Consider the following 9567-nt stretch of genomic DNA (forward strand, 5'->3'; position numbering starts at 1 on the left):
CTAGGTGTTTGGTTAACTCATGTGAAGCAATCTCATCTACAACCCCCCGCTTTTCCACCAAACACAGTTTTTGCCACGTCATCTTAAAAGTAACTACATGACTCATCTCACACCTTTTATCAATAAATGTAAATCATTATTTGGACTAAAAAATAGGGTGAATTACAAATAAGCTGTTTTATGTTCGTGCATCCATTATCATATATTGTATTCAAGTAAAATTAATTTTATATTTAATAATAATAAAACTACTAATGCATTATAAAAAATTAAAATATAATTATTCTATATATTGTAATGTTCATATGCTCACATCTTACGTTTTTATAGTTAAAAATGTTTACAAACATTTGAACAATAACAAATTTGTCAAACTAGGCTGCTAGGACGGCCTAGGAGATGAGTTAGAATAGGTTTGATTCAATACACATTTTGAGCAACATGAGTTAAGATTGAAACGAAACTTATTTAAAATTATCAATTTGCTTTGGGTCAAATGAGTTCTCAAAGAAGGAGTCGGGTTGAAATGAGTAGTTTTAGAGAATAAAATATATCAAAGTAAGTTCACCCACTATATCTTTTTATGGCGGCAACAGTGGAGGTGGGCGTAACGACAACAATGGTGGGGCAACTAGGGAGTGGTGTTGGTGGCACGACGGTGGTCGAGACAGAGGTGACGGCAGTGGTGGCGAGTTCAATGGGTGGTAGGTGAGTCGGTGGTAGCGGTGTATAGGTGGCTGTGGTGGGAACCCTAGTGGGGTGTTGGTGGTGGAGTGTTGGCTAGGGGTGCGCCGAGCCGAGCCGAGCCTGGGCCTGACTAGGCTCGAGCTTGGCCTTGTTTTAACTTAAGAGAGCTTGAGCTTGGCTCATTAATTGAGTTTTAAAGCTCGATCTTGGCTCATTTGTTATTTATTAATCAAAACCTTAAACTAAGCTAAGCTTAGCTTGAGCCATGTGCATTACCTTACGTGAGCCAAAGCTCGGCTCGAGCTCGGTTGTGTAATGTGAAATTAATACATAAAACTATAAAAATCTATAAGAGTTAAAACCTGAGCTTGTTAAGGCTCGATGAGCCAAAACGATCTTCCCATTTCCCATACAAGACTTGAGCTCAGGCACGATAATTAAATGATCTTATTTAAGGTTCATGTTCGGCTCTAGCTCAATAAGGCTTGATTTGTTTCAAGCATCCTATCGAACCGATCTCAAGTAGCTTGCGAGCGTCTCGTCTAGTCAAAGAAATAAAAGATATGAACTCCGCAATGGACGATTCCATTGCAAAAAGAAAAGACAATAACATAGACAAAGGGATCCACATGATTCGACATTTAACAAATGTAGACGGCATGTGGTTTAACCTTGAGTCGTGACTAAAACAAAGATAACCTTTGGCCTTGTAGGATGAGTATAGTCTAGTCATAACACCAATGATTGTGGAGGTAGCAGTGGACGGATGATACATGGACATGGTGTATCTAGTCCCCGCGCCCGGGGGAGGGGGGGGTGCTTTGAAAATCTTGTATGATGATTGATGGACTAACTCATGACATATTATGTAAAATTGTTATTAAATTGTTTTTTCCCTAACTAAGCTAACTAATGGTGAAATTAACAATTGCTTGATATATTATAACTCGTGACAATTAAGACAATCAAACAATAATCACAAGAGACCTCAAGGGGTCGACATGGTGATTAAGGTGTGTGCCACGCAATTAAAAGGATGGGGTTTAAATCCTGCAGGATGCAGGTTTGTAGGGTATTTATCCTACAAAATCCATAAATTGCTATTAAAAGACAATGATTACAAGAATATATATAAATTCAGTTGTCATAATTCATAAACATACGAGTGTCAAATAAATATACTAGACATCAAAATTAAACATTAAAGTTACCAAATCATAGTCCCGGACCCCGGTTATCATCGCGAAAAATTAATAAACTAGCCAATCATAATTCTTAACAAACGAAAATGATCAATTGTTCGCTCCTTCGGGCTGCTACGTAGAGGTGCACGGTCTAACCGGTTTCTCTAACCGGTCCATCTCTAACCACTTAGTAACCGGAAAAAACCGCCGGTTAGAAACCGGTTTATATTATTAATCTCGAAACCGGTTAACCGATTTTTTTTTACTATTTTATCAAAAACCGGTTTTTTCATGTTATTCACCGGTTAACCAGTTCGGTTATACCCAGAAACTGGTTAGACCGGGTAGGGGTTTCTTGTCTCAAAACTGGTTAGTACCCGACACAATTAACCGGTCTAACCGCCAAATTATTAACCGGTTAACCAAAATGTGCACAGGAAATGATCAGTTCTCCTTTCTATCGTTAGGCCCAGGCCCAATGTCTACCCATCTTTCCAATACTTCTCGTGGGTTGTTCCACCAAACTTTTAATTAGGACTTAGGAGACTAAATTGATTCACAGCCTTCTTAAGCCTTAAACCAAGTCCACGTAAACGGTAAACCTCCCGTTATTGTTTTCCTTTTATTCCAGGATCAAAACACTATTTTATGTATTTTATACTTTAATTGCACTTAATAAAAGTCCACAGGTTAATACCGTCAAAATCACAAACTTTATGTGAATGTTTTCACCTTCACACGTCGCGACACGCTAAAATATTAGGGTTTTCACCCGTTTACATTTGGTCGCGATACGCGAAACTTGTCTTCCCTAGATTTCGCGATGCGCGATCGATGCAAACAACAGCAGACTCTCCATTTGGGTCACACCAGGCAAAAACCAGTCCCTTCAATCTTTGCGACGCACGACGTAGCTATTTGATGTCTGAACTTGGTCGACACTCCAAGTTGATCCCCTAAATCATTTTCGAATTGGCTATTTGACTCGTTTAATCGACATAGGATGGTTCTAGACCCTTTTCTTCATGAAATCCCTTATCATTCTCCTCAAGAATTGCCAAAAACTATTAAATTTGTTTAGTTTCTACCAAGAATAATTGTTGACCCAATCTTCTTAATTTAACGAATTGGTTCATTCGTGATACGCTTTTCACTATAAAAGCCCACCCTATACCTCTGCTATACCATTACACCTCTCAATTCACTTTCAATTTACGGGTTCCATTGTTCCTTTGGTGTTCATGCTTGATTGACCTTCGAAAGTCAAACCCGAGTCTCTTTGTCGTCCTCCTCGCGCATCCTCCAGATAATTATTGTATTTTTCATCTTAGTTATCATGATTGGAACGAAACCACTCTATCAATTCCATCTGATTGAGGTGTTTCAACATCCAATGTAGCCAATTTCCAACCTATGGTTTATGTTCTTGAAAAATTAAGAGTTTTGCTTAAATAATCTATAACAGGTCATAATCTGATTTTAAACAACCCGACATATTTGCGGGTTTGAGTCCGATAAAACCGAATCACTCACTTAAACACTTTATTTCAACAAATGATCGGTTTGTTTATTTTTTCCGAGCCGAAAACACTAAAATTTATTACTAATTATCGTAACCTAACTTTTATAAGAAAACCGAATTTTAGATTAAAAATTCTGAATGTGAAGTTATCATTCTCTTATTGATAATACATATATATATATATATAGAGGATGATGCCCATTCGCTGACATCCCCAGCGAATGGCGTCCATCCGCTTCACAATCCAACCCCGTATGCTGACAGTCCCAACGTGGGCTCTATCAAAAGCGAATCAGTCACATACACCAACTACATAGGCGTATGGACACCGAAATAAGAGTATACACCTCATACTCTTAGACTTAGTCTAAGCGTATGAGCATATAAACTTTTATATAAATTACCATAATACCCCTATATGTACATTCTTTACACTAAATTACAAATACAAATTACAAAACTGACAAAATAGTTCATCAGCGTCTTGAATTGATTTCAAGGATTAAATTTCAATATTTTCCATGATAAATTAGATCTAGAGTTCCCGACTCATCTGGTAAGGTCTCGCTCGTTCTTGTAGTTTTCTCTTATGTTAGCAGTTGTCACATCTAGGCGCCTGAGGTGTTGTATTTAGCATAGTTAATTAGAGTTACCGCAACAAGCTTAGTTGGTGCATGAAAGTCCAGTTGCCATGCCAAGCTTAGTTATCACTCCGTACAGAGTTATCTCTTGATATAGTTTGGTTCAAGCCTAATGTCACACCCTCAAATTTCGACTATTAGAGTTTTACCGTGATGCGCGTGACAAACCATGATCTACCTCATTTGTTACACCAAACAACCATTTAAAATATTAAAAACATCATTAAAGTCTCATCCAAACATGAGAAAACAAACACCAAACCCACATAGTTTAAATGTTTTGCGAAAGCGTAGTGAACGATTTAAAACAATAAATCATGTGCTCAAACATGCGCAACCCATCAAATGTAAAACAAAGTAAAATAAGAATTCATGTGATAAGTGGGACTCCAAGCATATGCATGCAACTCGCTCCTTAGCACTCCTAGCAACCCGGGCAAGCATAAATTCTCAAGTTCAACACGAGGCTGATGAGTTCATAAGTTATAACAAAACGTAGTGTATGCAGATTCAACATATTTCGCATATATCAATGTAGCTAACCCATTTACAAGCTACTAGAAGGTTGAACCGAAGCTGACTGTATATAATCCTTCTTACCAGGTCTATCACCAACACTGGCGCGTGTATGCTAGGTCAACAAAACACCCGTTTTATGACATCCCAATCATGCTAGCGCGACTAGTCTGGGTGGCGTTTGTCTAACCCAGTATTACTACTCAATATTATCTCATGATCCCATACTAACGGTTCAAAGTATGTAAGAACTTTATGTGATATAGAGAGCATCTAGTATAAACTTGTTATATATAAGAAATTACATAAATCTGAAACGAGTCACTGCATTTTCCTCCAGAAGACCAGTATATGAATACGTTGGTGTTTTCTTCCCGAAAACAAGTATGAACTCACCTGGTGTCGCACGTAATAGACTTTTCTCAAAATCAAAAGAATGCGCTTGACTCGTTAGTTGTTACCTAGTATAAGTGTTTAAGTTATGAGAGTGTGTTTAACAGCACATGACTCTAAGACTCACGTATGGAATCACACACAGACACAAACTTGACCCGACTACTCGTTGGTAATAATAAGTACTGTCAATTGTACTAAAAAGTCCTAAGATGTATCCACACACCATATCATGGTTGATCAACCAAACATTCATCATACAACTTAACTTATGATCATTTCGTTCAGGAGACAGATTCTAGTATGTACAAACGGATTTTATTCACCATGCAAAACTTTGAAAAAAATTCTACAGAATCTACAATAGTAGCATATATGTATTAGGTATCTCAAACAATTATTATAATTTTCTCATGTATACAAAATTCACAATAAATCAATCATTGCAGATATGTACTAACAGTTCAGCATGTTACACAACTAAAGGTAGTTTCATGGTTCTTTCACTTCCTTTATCCAAATAATGCAAGACCAATTAGGTTGTCTTCTAAACTCATAATATAAAGTTTCAGAAGTGGAACCACCCCATCTGGCTTTGCCAATTTCAAGTTATGACATCAGGAAATTAGGTCGGAAAACATCATACCGCATCATATTTGATACATGATTTTGTAAATTCATAAAATCTATTTTCTGCATATTTAAAAATTACAAATCAGAACGTTCTGGAAACTAGACTCGACGAACTATAACCTAGTATCATGAATCAATCAAAGCTAAACATGTATCATCATGTTATAGTCAAAACCATAAGAGAGTGTGAATTTGTTAAAATCTGTTATCATCACAAACGCATACAAGAACGAGACTTACGACATTCTAGGGTTTCTAATCCATCATATATCAAACATGTATCATCATACTCATGATTTATCAACCATATCTCATAAGAATCGGACCTCTAGGGTTTCTATCAACAAGTAAAACACAATACAAAAAAAGAAACGAGAATTACTTACGTATATTAATTAATGTATAAAAACTAGGAACCCTAGCACCTCTAATCCCCGAAGGAACACCAAAATCACCCAAGGAAGTGTGTGAAATCATTTGGAGGCGACTAGAAGCGTTATGGGCATTTAGGGTTTCAAAAACGGGTCTTAAACATGTTTCTCGAGCTACACGTCTGTCGCGTAGCGCGACGGATTTAATAAAATATATTTTTTTATATATAATATTTTAATAACTAATAAAATGTTAAGGAAGCATAATGTACTAAATCATGTAACACATAAAATCATCTAGCACCTACCAATTACATAGTAATTATTTAAACGTATATGATTCGACATTAATCATCTACGCTAACTAACGGTCGAGTGTAACATTTGTTATTTTTCTGTTTTCGTAGTACCTGATCCGTACTATAATTTGGGCCTTGATATTATTAATGGAAGTTTGTTTTTTCATTTATTATGTGTTAGTATCGTTACAATTCGCTTATAGATTTTAAATATATTGTTTAGATATTAAAAGCATTTTTATAAACTTTAGGGGCTAGTTGTGACAAAAATGAAAGTGTAGGAGGTTTCACCTTGCCCCATCACGCGACGAGGGTGACTCACCTGGCCACGCGACGCCACGAGACAATGGTCAGCAGCTGGTTCATGTTCGTAACCGGTTTAGCTCGTTTATAGCTTGTTAATCCTTTGAACTTGTTTCATGATTTGTAAAGGATAATTGATAGACAAAGGTGTATAGGTATAATTTCAACCTTTATCCCCAAACTCGATTTTGATCCTTTAATTCGTTTAAAGATTTGTGGTAAGTATGGTTTGGTGATAAAACCTAATCTTTTGATTTGGATTTCTTGACCCCTAAGTGGATTTACTCCTTTATAAACACTTTTAGATTCTGCAAAACTCATAATCAACTCAATTCACTCTCAAATTCCGTCCTTGGTGTTTTAATCTCAAGATCAAGCAACTTTGACTTTTAGAAATCAACAACTCTCAAGATCTCTATTTCTTCTATTTTCTTAATCAATTTCCGGGTAAGTTTTGGTTTTTATGGTTTGTTATAACCCTAGAATGAAAGCCCTCAATCAATTTCAATGAATTTTAGAGATTTCATGTTCAATTTTGTCAATCTTAATCTAGGGTTGATGTTGGAAATTAAATTGAGGCTTTTCAGTTACACTATGAATTGACCCGAATTAGCTTCTGACTTTTCAATGTTTTGTGTTTGTAATTAAGTTTTGGACATGTTGACCCGAATTCTATCTCATAACAAGTTAACAGCATTCGGACCAACTACGAACCGAACACTCGCTTAAAGTTTGTTTTTTAATTTTTATGTTAAATCTCATATTTTATTATTAATTCTTATTCATTTTAGTTTTATATTAATTTTATAATACTAATTTGAATTTTGAAAATTATAAAGTTCGGTTTGATCAGCTCGCATAAGGGGGTTTTCTTCTATTTTTATTATCTTCTTTTACTTGCCAATATTTAAGATGAGTAGATCACATCTCCGCTTTAATTTTATGTTTTGGGGATAACATGCATTTTATAAACTCAATATTATTATTTCACAACCTCAAATTCAATTCTATTATATACGATTACATGCACTGCTCAATTATTTGTTAGCATGCAAAGTCCTTATATGTTTAATGTTTTATTGTTGATGGTCTCATTCTTATTCTTATCCTCATTAGTAAAATCTTATGTTATCCTAGTAGCTTGACCTAGAGTCATTATGAAGTGACTTATTATTTGTTATTGTTGCAATTTAATTGTTGTATTTACGTTTCCCCATAAGAATTGGTTTTATTATTATATTATTAAAATTTGTTTTTGCCCACCAAACTTGTGTTAATAAACTATTTCCATGCATGTTGCAGGTATTTTCTTGAGATAGGTGAAGACAAGCAAGCAGATAATACCTTTAGGATATCAACAAACTATTATCATGTTTTTTTTTTTTTGAAATTTGGTCTATTTGGATAATGTTTATGTTTTGAATTTTTGTGATGTACTTGAATTATTTAAATTAAATAACTAGTTATTGTCACTATATTAATGTTTGTGTCTTGTGAGCTACTGTGCAATCAGTTGCCCCCTAACATATCCGCCGTAAGTTGGGGCGTGACTCGTTACTGGCCCGTGTAACTGTTATGCATGACATGCAACATAATGGAGTTTAGGTTAACAAAGTTAATGTGAAAATGTGGGGTGCCTCACCCAAGTTAAAAGTGTCGTTACCTTTTAAGCGACAGCTAGACTAAGGCGACAACTCGGTAAACCTTGCGATAACTTAAGTGAGGTTATAACTTAGTTTCATGACGGCTCAATTAAGGCGATTGCATGGTTATGCGAGAACTAGTTAGCGAAACAACTAACCTGCGATAACTTATGGAGCGATAACTTAGCAAGAAGCAAGTGCTAGGGGTGGCGATAACTCGATGCCATTATTATGACTTAGTGAGTTAAGTCATAAACCTTGTACAATTGTTTTATACTTATGTTTTGTGCCAGGGGTGGCAATATCGAAGTTTTCTTTTTATACTTATGTATTGTGCATCGGACACGTATGTGTTATTTTTATAATAATTTAGTAAATGAGTAATGTAGTAAAGCTAGAACTCACTAAGCGATGGTGACTTTTTAATATGCACATCAGATTAGCAGGTACATTTGGTATTTGGACGGGTTACCCATGCAAAAACTAGCATTCATAGAAGTTGGACTTATTTTGTTTAAGTTTAGATTGAAAACAATGCTCATTGCTATGTTTGACGTTTGACGTTGTATGTAAACTCAACCTCTGAGACCCTTGGGTTCAAAGCATTTCAAACTAGTTGATAATGATGGATGTGACCGACTTCTCTAGCTGTGCACACCGTCATCTGTCCATATCCAACGTCATAATCTAATTCTCATGACATATATGCCTCAAATTTTCTTGAAGTTCAATTGAAGAAGTCACTACAAGTGATATTTGGACCGACTTGTTGGTTTCTTTAAAGAGCAAAGAATAATAAACTTGCAACAAGCTAAGATCATTGAAGATATGAAGAAAAATTCATTCACTAAATAAATAATGTGGTGAAAATGACCTCGTTAAATTGACAATCTTGGCGTACTTCAAGTTTTATTGATTTCTGACTGTCTTGAGTCTTGGGCTATGTGGTGTACTTAACTACTTGCTTCCCTCCATTCATGCTACATCAACACCACATCACTCTATTCCCCTCTACCCTTCTCCACTTAATCAAGGAAATGCTACATGCGCCGCCCTATTAAATAAAATACTAATTTCATGTTTATATAATAAAACTATTAATACAGCTAAAGAGACGATGAAATTGATTCTGGGCGATTGTATTTGCGTGAAGAATCTGACGATGAAATTGATTATTGGTGACCTCTGTAGCATGGTGGTGGTATTCCCGACAACCCTCTCTTCACGTTGATTCCTATGCGGTGAAATAATGCCCACACCACATAACCTTAAGATATATACTATTGTCTTCTAGCTTCTGGTTAGTTTTCTAATGATTAAAATTTTTCGCGTTAAAAGAAATCGATTACATAAAAAGATATATAAAATTAAATCC

This window comes from Bidens hawaiensis, unplaced genomic scaffold, assembly GCF_021521415.1.
Source record: "Bidens hawaiensis isolate Kalapana, Puna unplaced genomic scaffold, B.hawaiensis_p1.1 tig00007678_1, whole genome shotgun sequence".
Taxonomy (NCBI): Eukaryota; Viridiplantae; Streptophyta; class Magnoliopsida; order Asterales; family Asteraceae; genus Bidens; species Bidens hawaiensis.